Source organism: Cricetulus griseus, chromosome 2, assembly GCF_003668045.3.
Source record: "Cricetulus griseus strain 17A/GY chromosome 2, alternate assembly CriGri-PICRH-1.0, whole genome shotgun sequence".
NCBI classification, from domain to species: domain Eukaryota; kingdom Metazoa; phylum Chordata; class Mammalia; order Rodentia; family Cricetidae; genus Cricetulus; species Cricetulus griseus.
The window spans coordinates 148,749,212-148,766,349 of record NC_048595.1 but is presented as its reverse complement, the minus strand read 5'-3'; the positions used below and the strand labels follow the sequence as shown (position 1 = coordinate 148,766,349).

General features: G+C 37.3%; 1 protein-coding gene and 1 pseudogene across 4 annotated transcripts in view; both read left to right on the top strand.

Annotated features, from left to right (window-relative positions):
• Nucleotides 1-17,138, top strand: part of CUNH8orf34 (chromosome unknown C8orf34 homolog) — a 392,051-nt gene that overhangs the window by 220,929 nt on the left and 153,984 nt on the right. The window lies entirely within an intron of this gene.
• On the top strand, nt 10,125-10,527 carry LOC107979876 (annotated as a pseudogene).

Here is a 17,138-nt window from a genome sequence, read left to right as displayed (position 1 = left end):
AGACTCATTCTTTCTTGGTTTTAGTAGTGTGCAAAACTCTACATTCATGCTGATTTGATTTTGCCCTGCAAATAATGAAATAGAAGTCTTCATTTTAATTTAGTTTTATGTTTTTTCCTGTTGTTGTAAAATGTCCCTTATATCCTACCAGTTATTTAATACTGAATTATTTTAATTAAAGACTTAAGAGTTATGATCATTCTTTCTTTGAGTTGCTGTTTTCAGTGACAGGATTGTACTGCTTATGAATTGAGGTTTATTGATCGATTAGTGGCCTGAGAAGAGTTTTCAGATTGTTTAGGTTGTACCTAGTCTATGCTTGACAGGGTACAACTACATGTGTGCTTGTGTGTGTGTGTGTGTGTGTGTGTGTGTGTGTGTGTGTGTGTGTGTGTGTGTGAGTATAATTTAGTACACTTGCAGACACTCTGCTTTATTGTTCTCTTGGTCCATGAATGTCTTCATCTCCCCATCTCTTTCCATACTTGTCTGATGTCATGTTCCATCCTTAACAACTAAATATGTGAGCTTTAAATATTCATAGGGATAATAATTATATCTGCCAGATCTGGTCTCTACCTGTTGCCGTGATTCTGTTTCCTAATGGTGTTTTTCTACATTACCTTTTACCTATAAATATTAAAATTGACACTGTAAAATTCATTGTTTCCTTACAGTTCATCATTTGTATTTTACATCTCTGTACAATGCTTCCATGCTTCTATGCAACTGAAAGGTCTCTCTTTTTATCAGTTCTTTAGAAATTCCCCTGATAAATTGTTTTAATCTGAGCAATCACACTGTTAAGAAAGCTTTCAGGCATTCTTTCTTCAAACACTGGTTCTCTCTTACCATTCTGTACTTCCACCATGAAGGAGTGAATATTCTCCATGCCTCATTACTTTAAATGTTTAAGCAGATATAGTGAAAACTATTTTCCAGGACACTAGTTTATTTCTTGTGTCTATGCTTTCATTTAACAAATTAATTATCTTAAATGTTACTTGTTTGGCTTCCACCTCCAATATCTCAAAGTCTTTTTAATTACAATGATTTTTTGCTATCGTTTTCCAGTATCATCCTTTATTTTTCTGATAAATCCATTATGTTTCTAATGGATATTGCTTCTGCTTGATCTTTTAGACCAACTTTGTTTGACGTGTGTTTGTTTACTTTTTATTTTAATTATGCCTTTTCAATTCTATAAGATTTATTTCTCTCTCTGTATGCAACCTTTGGCTAACTTAAGCAATATCTGGACAAAGGGACAAGTCTCATACCCATCAAGAGGTAAGTGGTGGTGAATGCCTATAGTCCCAGCACTCGGAAGGCAGAGGCAAGCAAATCTTTGTGAATTCGAGACTAGCCTGGTCTGCAAAGCAAGTTTCAGGAGCTACAAAGCTACAGAGAAACCCTATCTCAGAAAAAAATAAGTTTAGAGACCTGGAGACACAGGTAGAATAAAGAATCTTTGCTCTGTCAATGTGAGCTCACCTACTACTTCTCTCCTATCTTTAGCTAGGCATACATTTCCAAGATTTTGTTTTCTTAGATTTCCTTCACGCTATGCGTATTATAATAATTTTGGAAATTGCCATTTATTAATATAAACTGCATCTGTGACCATCAGTGATTATGGAAGGCCTAAACCTTCTACTCTATTTGCAAACAAATAAGATACTTACCTGCATATTTGAACTGACAGAACACGTGAGGCACCTGTACAAGAGACAAAGTTGAATAACTATCATTACTAGGAAGCAGATATCAACATTTCATATGCAAGTTCTTCATACTTGTCACATAGCAAATTTGACCAGATGATGCCTGCACACATATAAGTTTCATATAGGAAATTAATTCCAAGCTGTAGAAACTCTGATCTTTTATAAGAGACTTCAAGCAAATCTTCACAATGTTTAGCCAGAGGGAGTCATAATCTCCAATCAGTTCTTCCTTCTGAACTTTCCAGAGGAAAATCTGTGTCCAAGGTTCTGCATTATACCATCTCTGAGGTATCAATGTAGCAAAAAAGGCTGTTAAGGCAATCAGGAAGAGAAGACACCTATTAAGAGATATTTCCCCATGTGGGTAAATTAAGTATTTTAATAGTCAATTTTTTTAAAATCCCAACCAAAATAGATTTGTAATATACATGCAGATACTGTAGATCATTTCAGCCCATATTCACTGCTTTTTAGCTGAGAGTTTTAACCTGAGTTCTTTATGTTCTATTCAAAGACTGTTATTACAGTCATATGCATGGAATCATAGAGATTTTCCAGACACAGTTCTCATGGAAGTATGAAGTTTGGTTTTGGTAAGTATCCTTAACTAAATTACAAGCCTCCTTAAAGTATATTTCATTCTTATACTATAACACTGAAAAAAATCGTTTACACAAAAACTAAATGAAATAAAAATCAAATCATTCAGAAAGAAAGTTTGCTCTTCAAAAAGTTCAAAACCAGAAGAAAAAAAAAAAACACTGAGATCTTTGCTCAGGTTTAGGACCCTGGTCCCAGACCACCAGAGATGCTGGGAGGAACTAGAATAGAACTTTAAGGGAACTTGCCCTTGTAAGTAGGAACCTGAGGTCAGTGATGACAAGGGCATCATTAGTGCAGTGGCAGGGCCCTGATCTTTAATGGAAGACCTTGTTCTGTGATGTTCCCTGGTGACCTAGTGGCAGCCTCTGGGTCTCACATGCAAGGGTGCTTTCTTGTGTACTCTCATGTAGCCCCTACTCTGCCCCCCCCACTCTTAGGACCAGATATTTTTTCATATGAATGAAGTTAGAGGGTGCTTGATTTTTAGAATGACTTTACAGGGAGTATGGTTTCTTCTAAATCTTAGCCGTGTTGGTTTTGAAGAGTTATCAGGTTATAAGGGCATGAACTTTACAGTGAACACTCATTTGATTTTTAAGGACAAATCTGAGGAATTTAGAGAAATAAATTCATCTTTCAGATATACACACACACACACACACACACACACACACACACACACACATATACATATATATATATATATATATATATATGTATATATATATATATATATATGCTAAATGCCCCCTCACTCTGAAGGAAAAGTAAATAAATTCTTGCCTTCATTCTTTTTGTGTTGGAAGAACCCACAAAGGCTGTGTTCGACACCATAACTGTAAGAATTCATTGTTTCTTGTTGTAGATCAGACTTTTAAACCTACTTTAAGAGTCAAAGTAATATAACTACCAGGAAAGAGGAATTTTTTTTCTTCCTGTCTTTTTGTCAGAGTCTGACTCCCAGTAGCTCATATGTCTTAGTTCTAACTGTTTATGGTGACTTTTGAAAAAGGTTGTGAATACATCGCTTGAAGACCAGAGAGATCATTCTTCCTGCCACCAGCTAGATTTAAGTACTTTTGAATATGAACTCCCACGTTTTCTTTGAAATGTTTGACAAAACAAATATCTTGATAACACTGATAATTTGCTAATTTAAAATGTTAATCACTGTTTCTAAAATTTAAAACACGTTAAGGTATTTACTTAAATGTATTTGTGTATTTTCCTGCTTCCTCATGCCTACACACAGCACTCAAAATGAATAGCGAATTTCAAATGACTATCAAAGAGATTCACTAATCTTCATAATCCTAGAAATACTACAGCAGAAGTATGCCCCACAGATTAAAATGAGACTCCACTGAATAGCTCCAAGCCACCTCCTTACTAATACACTATCCTGTTAATATCCCCCAAGCATCAAAAGGCTGGGAAGTGTGGAGTACTCCAGGAGAACACTGTCTGCCACCACTTTTGCTACATAAAATCAAGGGCTTGGAGGACCCAAGGTTTATGGTATGCTTGATGTGACAAAACTAATTGCCCAGCTATCAAAAGGCTTCAACTGGAAGAAGCTGTGACACTGTTGAGGTTGCTGATGCATGTACAGAGATCTGGAAAGTTTCTGTAGGCAATCAACAAGCAAGAAAGCAAAACTGCAAGCCATATGAAAATCAGATTCCTCTTCTATAGCTACCCAAGGCTCCAGCTCCCTCCCAATTCCAGGTATATTGTTTCATTGACTACTGTTCAGATAGTTTCATCTGGAAAGCCTTCCCTTCCAGATTTCAGAAGATATTTTAATAGTAATTAACTGGATAATGAAGAAATTCAGTCTGCTTCCAGGGAATATATCAGACATGGAAAATGCCCATATGTTAATTTTTAAAGAAAATGAAAAGACTTTACACTGATGAACTGAGAAGACTGACATATGGGAGATAGGTAAATGCCTGTTGTGTGTTCATCCTTCTAAACAGTAAAATCCATGGAGTATTTTAAAACTGAACTTGAAGATATCTTAGATCCAGAACAAAAATAAGAACAGATCCCAGACCTAACTATGAACTGTAAATCTCCTGAAGAGAATGTAAGTGATCCTTGGTTAGAGATCACTTTTGGGTTCAGTACCGAAGTTGAGATCTATTAAGAAAAGAATTGAGCTACATGTCCTTAAAATGAACCCCTCTGCAAATGGTGAATGAACTGACAAATCACAGACTGGATGAAGACGTTTGAAAATATATATTTAATAGTGTGCAGTTATTAAACATGTACAGATCCACCTTATAACTCAGAATGAATAGATAATTCTATTTAAAAAAATGAACTGAAGACCTTAGCAGTCACCTCGCCTAGGAGGATGTGCAGATTGAAATGAGCATTTAAAAAGTTGTTCCACACCATATGCCATTGGGGAATTGTCAATTAAAATAACAAGAAGATATCATTATTTACTTATCAGAATGACCAAAATCTAGAACCCTGACCATACCATATGCGGATGAGTGGTACAGAGACAGGAAGTGTCAATCAGCCATAACTGGAATATACAATGGCACTACCATTCTGAATGACAGTTTGGCAGTTTCTTATAAACTTAAACACCATATAACATATCTTATCATACAATACAAAAATTTCACTCTATTATTTACCAAATGAACAAATTTTCACTTCTACCAAAACTGCTTATGAAGGTTTATAGCAGCTTTACACATAATTCCTCCAACTGCTAAAACTCAAAAACAGTTAATATGCCCTTCAACAGTTAATGAATAAGTAAACGGATATTGTCAGATAGTGGCATATCATGGAACATTAAAAACACATGCACTATCAAGGCACAAGCAGACATACAGGAACCTAGGTTACATTACTAAGTGAAAGAAACCTACCAGACAAGGATACTTATTGTTGATTTCAAATGCATGACCTGCTGGGAGAAACAAATTGAAGTGCTTGCTAGAGATTTGTAGAGGAAGGGATGAATAACTGGAGGGTTTTATGAACTTGATAATATTCTGTTTGATGCTGCAGCAGATGTTACTATCCATTTCAGAACCCTAGGAATATAAACTATGAACTTTGGCTGCTAACAATATGTAAGGCTGGGTTCACTGTTGTAACATATGACACACTTCAGTGGGTATAGCGATGGTACAAGAGACCTTACATAGGAGGGAAATGAGAAGTTTAGGAGACTACTTTTTATTCAGTTTTGAATTAAAACACCATTAAAAATAAACTATAAGTTGGAAATTATAAGATGTTTATATTTTTGCAGTTTCTACCCAATGCAATAATAGAACATAACTAGCAAAGTGGGGAAAACAATTCATAGTCATTTAGAATTAATTCTTGTGTTTGAAAATTGTGAAAAAACTATTACTGCTACTAGTTGGAAACATGGTTATCCACAAAGAAAAAACCCTTTACTGAATGTAATGTTCATGACAGTATTTCATATCTCTGGACTTTGATTAATGTATACATACAATATGGAAAAGACAATTTCTCATATATTCTAGCCAGACATTAAGAAAATCATTAATAAACAAAACATTTAGGAAATAATATTTATAAACCATAAATTATCAGTCAGGTAAGAGAATAAAGGATCTTTAAACCACTAATTCATTTTTAATGATCAGAAGACGGTGAACTTGACAGCTTTGATGTTAAACTGCAAACTTTTGAGAGATGACCAATTGTATTTGTTAGTCCTTAGTTTGGATTTAGTGAGATTAATGTCCTTCAATAAATTGATACCTGGGTCAGCATAGCAGGTGTGGTAGCTTGCCTTCTAATTTTCACTATTGGAAAAATGTGGTAATGGAAAGGCAACAGCCGTTTGGATTTACTGTAGGGCAGAACATAGACAAGGGTGGTATGGGCATAGATGGCGATCTTATGAGAAAGTTGCTTAACTAAAGCAGCTCTGGCACCATAGTGTTTACTTAATGTCTGGCATTAAGGAAGACCTTTGCTTGATTTACTTGTTCCTTGGCAATTTCGAAATACGAAAAAACCAGTGGAATTAACTTAAGTATTCCATGTGTCTACCCTCAAAGCACTTTTAGCCAAAGGCAAAAAGGTTAGTCCAGTGGCATCTTTCAGGAAACATTTCTCCACACTGTATCTCCAGATGTTTAACATTTGTGAAGGTCTTTAAAAAATGGAAGCAACCATCTGTGGGCTCACTCCTCATTAATGTTGCTAACAGCTGGGGGGGTTCCTGGCCTCTTCCCAAGGTACTTTCATCAAAGGGAGAGGGGCAGGGCAAAAAGATACTAAGTTTTTTCCTTTCTTGCTTCATTGTCAATAAGATTAGCTGAATTTCCCTCAGCATTATAAAATATGCAAAGCTGTTTATTGCATCAGTTCACTATGGCTGTTGTGATAAATATCATAGACTTAGTGACTCCCAAAATAGGTCTAGAAGTTACATATGATGTCATCAGGGCTGCTCTCTCTCTCTCTCTCTCTCTCTCTCTCTCTCTCTCTCTCTCTCTCTCTCTCTCTCATAGTGGAATATGACCATCTTCCTTTCCTGTATCTTTGTTGCAGAACCCTTTGTATGTATTTCTGGCCAAATTTCTACTTTAAAACTTTCACACTTATTTATTTATTTGGGGGAAAGGATGGCCCCCACACATCCCATGGCACAGGTGTGGAAGTCAGAGGATGATAGTGGATTTAGTTGTCTTCTTCTACTATGTTCTACCATGTGGGTTCTGAAGATTAAATTCAGATCCTCAGGCTTGGTGAAAAGAGCCTTCACCTGCTGAGCTACCTCACTAGCTCCAAATTTTTCCTGATGAAGATAGCAGTCATGCTGTCTTAAGGCTCATCTTAATGAGCTCAGTTTAACTCAATGTCCTAGACTTCTTCTCTGCTGCTGGATGAAACACTGACCAAAAATAACTCAGGAAAGATAGGGTTATAGTCCATCACTGACTGAAGCCAAGGCAGGAAATCAACACATGAGCTTGAAGCATAAACCATGGAGGAACTCCACTTATTGGCTTCCTTTCCCTAGCAGCCCAGGCCACCAGCTGAGGGGTGGCTCCCCATAATAGGCTGGCCCTCCTATATCAGTTAGCAAGCAAGAAAATATCCCCATATACATGCCCATAAGACAATCTGGAAATTTCTTGATTGAGCATCCCTCTTCCTGGGTATGCTAAATTGACAACCAGTGTTAATGATTGCTCTTAAATATTTCTTGAGGGAAGCTACCTCCAAAACTAGTCATATTTTGAGGAACAAAGAATTAGAATTTCAGTGCTTGAATTTTTGAAGTGCAATTTAGCTCAGGTCATGACTTAACACTGCCATATCTTAAAAAGCCAGAATCTGTTGGGAAAGTCAGGAATAATTACTAGTACAACATAAATAAACCTCAAAGTATGCTGACTCACAAAGTATTGAGGATCTCTGATCTCTTAGTTCCTAATAAGTTTTGCAGCAAGAAGAGCAAACATCAGTGAATGATGTCATACAGAAGCAAATGATGTCATACAACAGTAAATGATGACATTTACAGGGCTGTACAAGTCTAGTGTTTGCCACACTTTGACAATAGTCTTGCCTATGCTTGTCCTGAAGAGTACTGTTAAGATCACCATCTAAGATGAACTGCATGGTAATTCCAGGAGGATGTATGTTCAGACAGCCAGTGAAATGTTTAAGAGAAAAGTGGACAAACTTTCTGCTTGAGAAAATTAATAAATGGTGTGGAATTTTGTAGTGGGTTTTGTAAAAATTAATTTTACAAAAAGTATATACATTAAGTAATGAGGTAGACATTACAGAAAGAGCAACAAACACACCCTGTATATTTTATGCACTGTAGGAAAGAGAGAAATCGTTAAGTGAAAACTGTAATGCCAGGTGGTGAAGATGGGATTTTGTGGGAACATAGAAAAGAGTGCAGAAAAACACTTTGGTGCATGAGGGAGGGTGCAGAGAGTCTAAAAATATGGCTAGAACATCACTCCTGAAGACAGAATAGGTGATGGTGGGCTTCAGTGAGGATTCTAACACAAGGAGAATAATGTGATCAAAGGTGCTGGCCAAAGAAGAACTGTGGTGTATGAGTGAAAACTGGAAGCAGCCATCCCCTGATAGTCACATAGGAAAGCAATAGGATATCAAAAGGTGTCCTTCTGGCCAGAGAGGTCTGAGTGTAGCACAGTGTGATGTACAAATACCTGGAGCCAAAATCTGATTGCAAGTGACAACATAAGAATAAGAATGGAAGGCTTTCTCTTCTTTCCAGTAGATGAAGGGGGATGCTTAGCACCAGCAGTAAAGGGGTAAAATAAATGAGTTTAAGCAATACTTGGGAAATAAATTAGCCAACTTGATAGGGTTGGAAATGCCAAAGAAGGTATTTGAATGTAACATAAAAGTCACAATCGTTTAATGTTATAAATTCAAGTATCTAGAGACTTTAGTGGGCTAAGCACACTTAACCTGTTTGCATACCTAGGGGTTACTGACAGTCTCCTGTAGAGGATTGAGGGTGAATTTCAAAGAGAGAATAGGGAATAACAGAATAATGAGACATGCAGTTTGAAGAGTTTTAAACAAAGGTCATTAAAGAAAGACTTGGCAAAGCTACCATGAAAAAAAAGGTTTCAATTAAAATACTAAGATGTCAATGATGTCCATTTACTAGAGAAATCAAGTTGTCACTTTAGGTTTGACAAGTAGAATTCACTGACTATATTGAGAAGTGTTATAGTGATGGTGGCATTTGGTTTTGACTAGACCCTTGATAGGCTGGGTGCATCTTCCAAGGAAAGGGGCACAGTTCTTCTTGTACTATTGATATCCTCAAACTTTAAAGAAAGGCCTGTGGAGCTCAAGGAAGAATCATGGTGGATAACAGCAGTTTGGGTCCAAAAATTGGTTTCCTGGAGTTCAGTTGTGTTTGATCTCATTACTTCCCCCATCTTCCAGAACACAACGAAACCTGAAAATTAGAGCCCAATAGAGACAAGAATTGAGATGTACAAAACAGAACAGATAGAGAACCTCTGCCATTTCCAAGATTCTTATGAAGGGGATATGTCAAAGCCAAGAGGCTGAGCCAGGTTCAGTGCAGTGTGTCCTCCCAGTCACTTACATGAAAGTTGTGGACATGGACTTAAAGAGTAATATGCATAGATGACTAATGCCTAAATGAGCATAATGATTGGATGACATATATACATATACATATATATATATATTGCAGATTTTTTGATTGATGCAAATAATTCTCAAAGAAATTTTTGTAGGAATTCACTATACATAGTTAAATTACTTCTAAATGTTCCGGGAGAGTGTATACATGAGAAAGAGATGTGAGCAGGAAATGAGTGGCCATGGGAATAATTATCTGAGGCAATGAAACTGAAGAACATCGTATGTGTGACATTGCATATGCCAAGACTTGGTGCTGACATTTTTGTATAAACAGTGGTTATGTTGTTTGTGGATTGATTCTCTTTAATGAAGAACTGTCCAAAACTTCTCTGATTCATTTGTAGAACATAATCAAATGCAGGTTAGTGAGGCAAACCTACTTTAAGGCCTCAGAAGTATTCATGATATTAATGTCTAATACAATCGCAGATGAACTTAAATAAAAATAACTAGGCAAACGTTCATGCCTTCTTGTTTTTATTTGTTTATTTGTTTGTTTTGTATGTCCAGCATGTCTTATATATTCTAGAAAACATTCATGCTAGGTAGCTGCTGCTTTCTGCTGAGTACCTGATGCTGGCTGTTGAATTGGGCAAATTCATGAAACTTGACAAAGTAGTGCTGGTCCCACATGGAGGCTAGTCCAGACACAAAGCCAACACTGTGAAAAACATTGGTGAAGGTACCACAAAGCACCCTTATAGCCATGCTCTTGTGGCTGGAATTGACTGCCAACCCTCAAAAAATGAGAGCTACCTTGGCAAGAAGAAAGTCACCAAGACATCAAAGATTAAGTTGTTTGTGAAAGTGTATAGCCACATTTACCTTGTGCCTACAAGGTACTCTATGGGTATCCTTTGGGACAAAACTGTTGTCAACAAGGAAGTCTTCAGAGATGCAACTCTGAACACAGGCCAATTGACAGGCTAAGGTCAGGTTTGAGGAGTGATACAAGCCAGGCAATAATGGCAGGTTTTTCCAGAAATTTCAGTTTTAGATATATTTTTATTTCCACCTTTTTAAAAAAATAAAAAAGCTGTGTTTCTACTATGCTACATCTATAGAAAGAGGTAAAAGATAATATTGTCTTGTCTTAATATTTAACTTACTTCTTAACATCTGACAACTATGTGAAAAATATAAGGACTAGATTAAAGGTGGTTAATAAGGGTGTACTACTATATTACATATTTATGTATTTCAATGATGAAAAAATTGGCAATAATTAGACTCTAGATTGATGTTTTTCCTTATAGTGAATTAGAAACAGTGTGTCAGTCAGGTTTGTTGCCTGAACAAAATATTCAGGTAAAACCAATTTGCAGGAGGAAGGATTCATTCTGGCTCATGGTTTCAGATTTTCCATCCATAATCTGCTGGCTCAGTCTCATCAATGCTGTGCTGAAGCAGGAAACATGTAGGTGGGAGTGTGTGACAGGGGAAGCTATTTACCTAATGACACCCCCAAAGCCATAGAGACAAAGAAAGGAAGATGACATGGATAAAATATACCCTCCAAAGTCACCTCTAGCAACCCCCTTTTTCCAATCACACCCATCTCCTAGTTCTCATCAACTTCCATTGAAGGAATTGAATTATAATGCCATTAGTGCACTTACTCAATAAAATCAGAGACACCAAGATCTAGTCACTTCCCCAAAACCCTCAGCTGATAAGCAAACTTTTAGTACATTATCTTTCAGGGGACATTTCACATTCAAACAAAAACAGGTTTTCAAAGGAATAACTAATTCAGAGAGACTAAGGAAACCACGTGAGCTGAGACACAGAGATGAAAGCAAATATTCAATGTTTACATGGAGATATGGAAATGAGTGAGGTCTTCTCTCTCTCTCTCCCTCTCTCTCTCTCTCTCTCTCTCTCTCTCTCTCTCTCTCTGTGTGTGTGTGTGTGTGTGTGTGTGTACATTCATGTGGAAGCCAGATGATGAGCACCTTGGGTTTTTTTTGGGGGGGTGGGGATGAGGGGACAGTCTCTCAGTTGCCTTATACCTCATTAAGTAGACTAGATTCTCGCTCCAAGTTTTCAACTATCTCTCTCTCCGCATTATAAATGCATTCCACCATGCCTGACATTTTAAAAGTAGATCCTGGGGGCTGAACTGATGTACTCATATTTGAAAAGCAAACATTTCGTTGATGGAAATATCACCCCAACCAATTGAAGAGGTTTTTACAAACCAAAACTGACTATTGGGGCTGGGGTACAGCTCAGTGGTAGTGTTTGCTTAGCTTGCTTGAGGCAATTACTGGTTGTTATATTGGTTTATCTTTATTTGAACTGAACCAATATATATATTGGTTTCTCAAAACAGGGTTTCTCTGTGGCTTTGGAGGCTGTCCTGGAACTCGCTCTTGTAAACCAGGCTGGTCTCAAACTCATAGAGATCCACCTGTGTCTGCCTCCTGAGTGCTGGGATTAAAGGCATGTGCCACCAATGCCCAGCTCAACTGTACTTCTTATAGATGAGAGGAAATTAAGAGAATCCTATATCTAAAGTAAGGTTTCTAGAGAGATCAGTATATCCCCTCTGGTTATATTTCATTAGCACAGATCTTTCAACATCTAGCTAGAGTCAGTTAAGGGTACTCATATAACTGAAGTCAATGTATAGTGATAAGGTTATTTGATTCATAGTATGTTGTAATTTACTACTTATATTTGGTTCTGTTACTCTTTAAATATAAACTTTTTTCCTTCAAATTTGCAAAGTTTCATTTTGTAGTGACCCAAACTTAAGTTAATATCAACTAACATGTTAAAATCTCTACTTCTGAGATAGATCATCTTGTGTTAGTTTTACCCACTGATTGTGTAGAGATTTGGGATCTAGTAACAATTTTGAGTAAAGGTTGAGTTGAATGAAAGAATGTTAGCTTTGTCTCCAACTTCAAATGGCCCTGTACTTACAAATAGAGAGCAGTAAGTAGAGGACTGAAGAGTGAGAGTATAAACAGTGAAATTTATACTTCAATGACTCCTACTAGGAATGAACATATGCTTTTATTTGCACATGAACTTCAGACTCCTGTGGCTTGGTTACTGAACACCATATTTGTTAGTATTTGCTTCATTTTCCTGAGTTCAGGAAATCAGACTTGTGTAAGGTCACTTGGGTTGTGAAACACACTGGACATTGTGCCTGTTAAATGAAGATCTGATAGGACAGTGTCCTGCTGCATTGTTTTAAGGAACAATGCTCTAATGTGGTGCTGCCTGCAGGGTTTCTAATCAGACCCATCACTTCCCACTCTGGTAACACTAGTAACCAGTATTACCAGCTTTTCCATTGCTATGACCAAATACCAGAAAAAAGCAACTTAAAGAAAGGTTTATTTTAGCTTGCAGTCTAAGTAGTTTCAGCCCATAGGTGGCTGATTCCATTGCTTTTAAGCCTGGCAAGACAGAAACATCATGGCTGGAAGGTATTTGTATAAGAAAGCTGTTCATCATTTGGAAGCCAGTAAAGAGAGAAAGAAATATCAACAAGAAGACAAGATATATTACCTTTTAAAGGTACACACCCCATCTGTTCATACATCTATTAGCTAATCAGTGGATTTATATGTTGATGAAGCCAGCAACCATTCTCCAATCACTTCCCCAAAACACCACCTCTAAATATTACTGCATGTGGGACCAAATCTTTAATGTGTGACTTTGGGGATCATTTCAAACTACATCAGGGCAGACAAAATTAAGAACTAAAATCATCCTGTAGCTTGGAAGCTTCTAGAAGCTGAAGCAGCATGTCAGAAAGAGACAAAATCTATTACACACACACACACACACACACACACACACACACACACACACACACACACAAAATGTGGCATCTCTCAATAATAGATGCAAGAGCCAGTGGGTGAATACAAAAATATCTAAAATTGGATATTGATGCAAATGGTATGCTTTCAATTTACGTCATAGGTAATGTTCTGATTATTAGGAGTCAGAGTGATGAGAAAGCCTTCAGGAACAATAATGTTTGAGTTGACCTTGAAGGAAATATGAGATGTTTGTGGGAGGGAAATCATGAGAGGTCAATGCAGGTATCAGAAATCTCAACAAGAACATACAAGCTCTAGAAAGCAAAAAATTTCAGAGTAAGTTCATCATGAAAATATAAAAAAATATTTTGCCATCAACCAATGTGGTTTAAATGAACATTATCATATTGGTTACTCTCCTTATTGTCATGACCAAATACCTAGCAAGAAGAAACTCAAGCAAGGAAGGGTTTACTTAAGCTTCAAGTTTGAGTTGATATGGTCCTCCACTGCACGGTAGATACAGCTTCAGGATAATGAAGTGGCAGTCACATTGTGTTGGCAATCAGGAAGCAAAAAAAAAAAAAAAAAAAAAAAGGAAACACAAAATATGGTCAGGCTATCAAAATTCAAGGAGAGTTCTTTGCAATTCCTGTAGGACGACTCCACTTTTAGGGGTTCTACAGACTTCCAAAGCAGTGCACCAGGCTTCAAACACATGAGTCCCTGGTGAACATTCCACATATAGTGCACAGCAACTGTGTTTTAATTTTGCTATTCTTTCCTGCTGCTTCTAACCACAATGAAAGTACCACATCGTGAAAGAAGAGATACTGGCTGAAATAAAGAGGGTATAAACTCACTGGCTTCATAAAGTAGAAATCCATTGAAGTCTTGGATCAGGAATATTTATTAAGGGATAAAATGGAAAGATGGGGAAACTCCGTACCAGGTCACCAACCCGTGGTGTGATTTAAGTCCTTCATGTCCAAGAGAGAGTGTGTGACCCTACTCCCTCCATTCTTAGGGGGTCACAGTATCTGTAGAGAAAACTACGCCCATCGGGCCTAACCATTTCATTCCATTGGTTATTAGACCAAATGGCCAACTTCTCAGAACAGCTTCATGCTCCAGAGATGACCACATGAAGGCAAAAATACAGCCATCTTAAAGCATGACCCATGAAGAAAGCTAAGTATGTCTAAATGACAGAAGTTGCACGTTGAGTCTGCAAGGAGAAGCCGTCCGAGGCTTAATCACAGACCGCAGTCAGAGTGAAACACACAGTTGTTAGGAAAGTACCAGTTGGCAACAGGTGAAAGAGGGAAGTACACAATCTTTGACAGTAGAGAGAGAGAGACAGAGAAACAAAATTGGGTCCAAAACAATTGCTCTCCATCATTCCTCAGGGCAGATATTCTGGTATATGTCCAGATATATTAGAGACTAATAAGAAAGTGAAAAAAATCTTTCCTTAAAAGCCAACTTGAGGTATGGAGAGATGGTTCGGGATAAAAGTGCTTGCTGTTAAGCTTTACCACTTGAGTTGGATTCCTAGGATCTACATAGTAGGAGAAAAGTGACTCCTGCAAGTTTTCCTCTGACCTCTACATGGGCAACATGCATACCCATACACAAACACATTAAATTAATTAATTAGTTAATTAATTAATTACAATAATAATGATGACAATAATCATTTGACATTTTGATTTTTGTAAAATACAGATCATTTGGCTATGAATTTCCATCCCACATCCATTAGAAGCCAGAGAATCAGAATAAATGGAATAAAACCAAGTGTCAGTTAGGTAACTTATTGAGCACCTTCAAGCTCCCCAAACTCCCATGTGACATACAGATGGACCAGCAGATACTACATACCTTGTGAAGAGCATGGAAACTCAAAGGGAGCTGAGAGTACTGGGCCTGTTGTGGATAGGGGGGGACAATGACCAACAGTTGTCCCAGCCTGGGCCAGAGGGCAGAGATGGTTGATGGGACTTAGAGAAAGAAAACTGTGGCACACTCCATGAGTTAGAACGTTCCTACCCATGCTGAGAAAAAGCCATGACCATTAATCGCTCTGGGAAGAGCTTTCCTCTCACAGATGGTGAGAAGCTCAAAAGACAGTTTCAGCCTTCAAAGACCGATGTCCTGCGGGATTTGCTTCAGGATGTGTAGCCCAGATGTTGCCTTCAGAAGAAAGAGGGGAGGACAAAACTTGCAAGAATGGCATTCTTACTGGGTATGTCAAAAAGAGGTTAAAATTGATAAAAGAAAAAGCTTAAGCCAGGGAACAAAATACCCATACATAGCAGCTATAGGTGTTCAGCATCATTATTGTTTTCTTTAGGTTCTTAGTTTTCACCTCCTACTCAGTGGTAAAAGGATTGAGAACAGAGACATGAGTTGAAGTGTACTGCATTGCTTGCCTATCCCAGTTGTACTTAATTTTAGTGTATTGGAGACTGGATAAATCTGGCCTTCTAAGAAGGAGCTTATGCTAGAAAATTGTGTTCCATAGATTTGGAAAATCATTAACATTTGTTTCTAAATGTGGACAACACTAATGGATTGACATCATGTCTGTAGATGGAGTCAAATGCAGTATATGAAAAGGTGTTGTTTGTAATTGTAAAGGTTCCCCAAGACAGCTTCAGAAGAGATGATGGATGAGTGGTGAGGGCTTGTCTTCCTGTGACATTATCTAAGACATGAATGGAGTCCATCTGGAGATGCTGAGCTAGGATAGTGCAGGGCAAAGTGGATCATGTGCTGCTTTGATATCCCAGCTGTGTGGTGTGTGGGTGTGCATATGTGTGTATTCCTTGAAGGGCTGCTACAAGATAACTCCACTTTTTGTTAGAATTTGTTTGTGAAAAACATACATTGAATTTGAAACTCATAAAGTAGTAGTCATACTTTCCTCACCCGAAAGATGTTAACATTTGTGGTTAGAATTTAAGACACAGCACAAAGGAAACGTAGATGTAATCAAGACTGTAATACAAAGGAAAGGAAAATCAACTGAAAGAAGCAAACATGGAATCTCTATTAAATATCCTATGGGATAACTGGGCATATTATCAATTTAACCAAACATTAAGTTTTTGGTTAACCATTCCTCTTTTATTACACAACAATGGAATGAAATTCTCCCATTGACACACATACCTAGTCTCTACTAAACTTAAACATAGAATTTTCCCTACCATTTTGAAAACAAGGAAAATAATGGAAAGAATAACTTGAATGGCCAATTCTGAAAATGAAATATGACAGTCTGAAATTTTAATTATTTTGTTTTTACATTTATTGGTATTTCTCAATTGATCTTCACTTTAAGCTATTCAATGCAAAATAATTCTTTAAGATGGCACTTAAAATTTTATTCTTAGTAATTTTGGGAAAAGAAATATTGCTTTAATACTATATTTGTCAGCTAAGGATGTATGACAAATTGCCATGTACTCAACAGTTTAAAACAAATGGCATTTCCTTTTCTTATTCTTTTAAACATAGCATGTTTATTGACTCTCTAGGAATTTCACATCATGCACCCCAACCACACTACATTCCCAGTCCTTCCATGTCCACTTCCAATCCTCGTGACTTTCCCCACAAAAAAGTAAAACTAAAATTATGAATAAAAAAGCAAAAAATAAACCAAGTCTGATTTGTATTTTCTATCTATTCAGTTGACCATGGTCAGACTCTCAGTGGCCTGCCCCTTAAATGGGGCTGAGACTTCCCTTCTGCACCCCTGACGTTTCTAACCTCACAGTTTTTACAGGTAGGGAATCTGGGTACAGAT